The following is a 5,033-nucleotide window of genomic DNA, read 5'->3' as shown; positions in this document are numbered from 1 at the left end:
ATGACAGTAATCAAAACAGTTGGTTCTTGGTGGAAGAATAGATACATAGCTTGATAGGTCATAGTAGAGAATGCTCAAAGATAGGTATGGTAAAATATGACAAAGACATAACAAAGAATTTGAAATCAGTGGGGACAGGCCAATTTATTCATTCAGTAAGCAGTATTGAGTCACTTGGTTCCCATTTGAAAAATCAGTAAGGTTAGATCTCTACTGCACACCATACAATAAATAAATTCTAGAGTGGTCAGGTCAGTGCTTCTGACCAGTGTGCTTCTGCACGGGGGGAGTGTGAGTGGGTTGAAGTGGCTTGGGTTATTGATCTCTTCAACAGGCAGGCCGGCTAGGCACAACTGGGTGTTGTCAGAATTCCTAGGTGTATCGCTGTCTTTCAAAATCATTCATGAGCCCAATTGCTCATGTAGCTTGGTTTGCTGTAAAATGATGATAATTTTTTTATGTTTCAACAACTTTAAAAAGGTTAGGCTTACCTTAAAAAACAAAAACAAATGAAGTATAAATATTAAAACTTCTTATCAGTGTCAAGGATAAGGCAACCACCTACCCTGCATTCCTTGGGCCCTTCTGTTACAGTCTGTTCTTAAACCTAAATATTTTTAATCCTCAGGTAGATATGCACATGGGGAGATAAAAATTATGACACATACCACATACATAGTTAGGAAGCCTTGGATTAAATGTCTGAATGAAAATATATTTGAAATGTTTGGTATTCCACTTGGACCAAGATAGAGTCACAGGAGCTAGATTTACCCTCCTGAGTGAAACAACCTAAAACCAACAAAATAAATGAAATAACAGTTCTCAAGACATTGCACATCAGGTATGAATGGGAAGCAAATGAGGTGAACCTCAGGATTGTACCAGCTACGGCCTGGAGAAAGGTTCAAGGTCATGGTGAATGGAGGGGGAAGGCGCCTAAGCCAACTCTGGCAGTTTCCTTGAGTTGAGTAGATGGACCTAAGAGCCCTGAGAATCCAAGGCAGCTGGACTTCACAGGACAGTGTGTCAGAGCACAGAGAGAGGTCTCCTGAGATCGGGAGAGGATCCCACCTAAGTATTCCTTTAACTACTGTGCAGTGTATGCACGTAGGGCAACTGCTCATGGCGGGGCCGGAAACCAGAAAGGACAGGGGAGAACAGTGCCCCGAGCTCACAAAGAGCCTGAGGTAGTGCCTAGTTACAAAAGCCGGGGTGCAAAACCCCAGACTCCCCAAGGCAGTGGCTAAAGTACAAAGAGGGATCTCATCTCAGTAGTGCAGAAAAGCTAGTCTTAGGCTAAACATTTTTCTAGTCTTGTCTATCAGAGCTGAAAACGAGATTTGAAAGGATCAAACAGTTCCCAAGTAACTTGATCACAGCAGAGAACAAAGCTCAGATATTTTTAGGAGTACAAAAATATCTGGCATTCTCCAAAAGAAAAGTTTCAGTGTCTGGCACCCAATAAAAAACCTACCAGGCATACAAAGAAACAGGAAGATAAATCCCATCGTGAGGAGAAACAAAGTCACTTAATTAAAACTGATCCAGAAATGAATTAAAGGAAGTTAATAGGCAAGGACATTAAATGTATTATTATAACTGCATTCTATAAGTTTAACAAGCTAGAAGAAATATTGAACATGTTAAGTATAGACACAGAAGGTATTTTAAAAAATCAAATGAAACCTGTAGAGGTGGAAACTACAAAGTCTGAGATGAACACTACGTTGATCGGGCAGATTACATATTGCAGAAAAAAGACTAATAAACATGAAGAGGTAGCAGTAGAAACTATCCAAGGTAAAACCCTGAGAGAAGAGTGACCAAAGAAAAATAATAACAGGACGTCACGGTGAACTACTGGGTAACTTTAATTAACCAAATATATATGTAATTGGAGCTCCCAAAGCAAGGGAAGAGTGAGAAAAACATATTTAAAGACGCAACAGCCCCCAATTTGCCAGATATGATGAAGACTTCAAACCCAGCGATTCAACAGGCTCAGTGAATCCCATGCACAGAAAACATGAAGAAAACTGTACCAGGACATCTTATAACCAAACTTCTTAAAACCAGCGAGACAGGGAAATCTTAAACCCGAGAAAATACATATAGACCACATACTCAACATTTTCAAGAGAGTTTGGCTCATTTTGTTCGGACCCCTGGTTAAGCATGCCCTAATTTAGATCGAGAAGGTGAAGGTATGGGACAAGCCCACGAGGGAGGGGTAACAAATCATTCTGTAAACTCGAGGTTAAAGTTTGGTTACTGCTATCCACCCATATGCCATCCATAAAAGTCCCTCTACGGTGAGAGTCCCGGGCCCATGTGTTTCTATGAGTGGTTCTGGGATTGTGAGGTCACGGTATTGGTGGGGCTCCTTGGCTGGCCGTTGTCTAGCATTTTTCTTGCCTGAGAAAGGATGGGGTGCTTTCCCTCCCTGGAGCGCACCCACACCTTTCCCATCGTCCCCTCTCCTCCCCCCCACTCCCAGCACAAAAATAGAAAACACTGTATGAGTTCATAAGCTACTTGGCAAATATAACTCCCTGGGGAGTCAAACATTCACCATGATAAACCAATTTGAATTGTAGATATGGTTGACTGGACATACAATGAGCTCAAAAATACAAGATTGCTATTTTTGTTCAGTTACTTTAGTCCCAAACTCTGCTAGTAGAATCAACTTTCCTCTTGATAAATTCACCACCAGGAACACCAATGGTCAATTTATTCTTGGAGGAAATACAATTTTGGGGCACTAGAGGTCTCCACCTTACCATACAACACAGGACATACCCAGAAAAGCTTAAAAGAACCCTTTCCATTGTAACTATCAGTGGGTGTCTAGTGAGGGCGGCTAGGAGGGAGCGGGTGAAGGGGAGGGTGCTCTGTATGACAGAGGGAGCAGTTAGTGCAGCGGGGACTTTCTACTCTCCGATAGATGTCATCTGGTGATGTTTTGAAATACTGAGTAAATTTGAGTAGGCTTTGCTGGACTTAGATTTTCCACTTGTTTTTTAGACTTACATCTTTGGTTGGACACCTCAAGCTTCTTAAAGCCTACAACACTGGGAAAAAACCCAATACATACACGCTCATTACTACAAGTACTTGCAGAGAGATTCTCTTTCCCTTTGCATTTTAAACTGACTTTTCCCAAAGAACAACATTCCTGCTTTTAAGTTAATTACATGCCACCATTTGCATTCAAAGAACCTTTGGGTTTATTAAAAAAGAAAGGATGCACCTCTAAAATCTGTGAGGCAGAAGCTGACTTTGGGTATGAACAATTTTTAGGTCGATAAAATTTCTTGATATGTACTCGTCGCCAGAGGGAGCTGAGGAACTAGTGAGAGAGGACAGGGACACTTGGGCCGCTGTCCCGAGTAAGTCCCTGCACACTCCTTCCTATCAGAGATCAATCAGGCGCTTCTGATTCCTCAAGGAGACGAGAAGCAAAGCTAAGCCTGGTTGTTCCTTCTTGTTGCCATTTCTTCCCTCCCCTCTCTCCCGTGCTGTTGGGCCATTACTGCAAGGGGAAGGCAAGCCTGCCTGCTCCTCCTTACAGGATGCTCCCCAACCCTCACCCCATTCTTGGCACTTGATTCAGAAGCCATCGGTGCCTGTCCCATCCAAACGCTGGTGGCTACTTACAGGACCGCAGAGGTTCGAGGGAGTGTTGGTGACAGATTCCATTGTGATTAGAATTCGGAGCTCTAAATGCCTTTGACAACGTGGTTATATATTCTGTGCTTGATTAGCTCCAGCTCCTGGGGACTTCCTACCTCCAAGGGCTTCTATCTATCTATCTATCTATCTATCTATCTATCTATCTATCTATCATCTATCATCTCTTTCTCTCTTTCTTTACTTATGTATGTGTGTGTATATGAGGGGGACCCCCAAAACCCAGAACTTATTTATTAAAAATTGTGTATTTATTTTTACGTGTTTAAACTTCAGTCACCTTCAAAGCACTCTCCATTCGATGCAATGCACCTATGGAGATATTTTTCCACTGCTCAAAACAGGTTTGAACTGTTGCCTATCAGTGCTTCTGCCGTTTTTTTTTTGTTTCACCTGTTCCACATCAGCAAAACGTTTCCCTTTGAGGGCTTTTTTCAACTGGGGAAACAAAAAAGAGGTTGCTCAGGACGAGATCGGGTGAACAGGGAGGGTGCGGCCCAGGGGTCATGCCGTTTTTGTCAAAACCTGCTGAACCCTCAGCATGGTGTGGACAGGTGTGCTCATAAGTCACCCATCATGAAATGGGCAAACATGTTGGAAGAGTCTCCAAAAAAGAAACTCACTGAAGCTGAACACAGCCTCTCACAACAATGCCGGCTGGTACAGTGATACAGATGGGCTCCTAGAACACTCACCTAGCAGGGGAATCCTGTACCACAACGGGCCTGTCCTGCTGAGGATAATTCCAGGTTTGGGGGGTCCCCCCTTGTATATTAAATGTGTTTAAAGTAACAAATGCACATAGTTTTAAATGTTATTAGCTGTTTCAACTTAATATAACTCAATTAGATTTGTGTACTGTTCTTTCTTGATTTAAATTTTTTGAGGTTATTTTTTGCTTTTCTACTAATACATATGAAAATTTATTTTAACTACTCCCCTATACACTTACCTTCTACTTTCCCCACATTCTCCCAGTTAGGTTACAACTCTCAATTTGATTAATTTTATATTTACATAATTATGGCATTTGATTTTTGCTGATAGTGGATCTATTTACTATATTATGATTCTCTTTGCTTTTTAAAGATTTATTATGAATTTTTAAAAATGACAATGGACAGTCAATATCATCTTGTATTAGTTTCAGGTGTACAGCATGGCGGTTAGACTTTTATGTAATTTCCAAAGTGGTCCCCTGGTAAGTCTAGTACCCACCTGATACCATATGTGGTTATTACAATGTTGTTGACCATTGTCTTTGCCTTTTTGAACAAATTTTCATTTTATCTAGAATTAAACATTACCTCATTTAGTGATCAGCTTGGCGTTCTGTG

Source organism: Desmodus rotundus, chromosome 4 (genome assembly GCF_022682495.2).
Source record: "Desmodus rotundus isolate HL8 chromosome 4, HLdesRot8A.1, whole genome shotgun sequence".
NCBI classification, from domain to species: Eukaryota; Metazoa; Chordata; class Mammalia; order Chiroptera; family Phyllostomidae; genus Desmodus; species Desmodus rotundus.
This window is presented reverse-complemented; position numbering follows the sequence as displayed.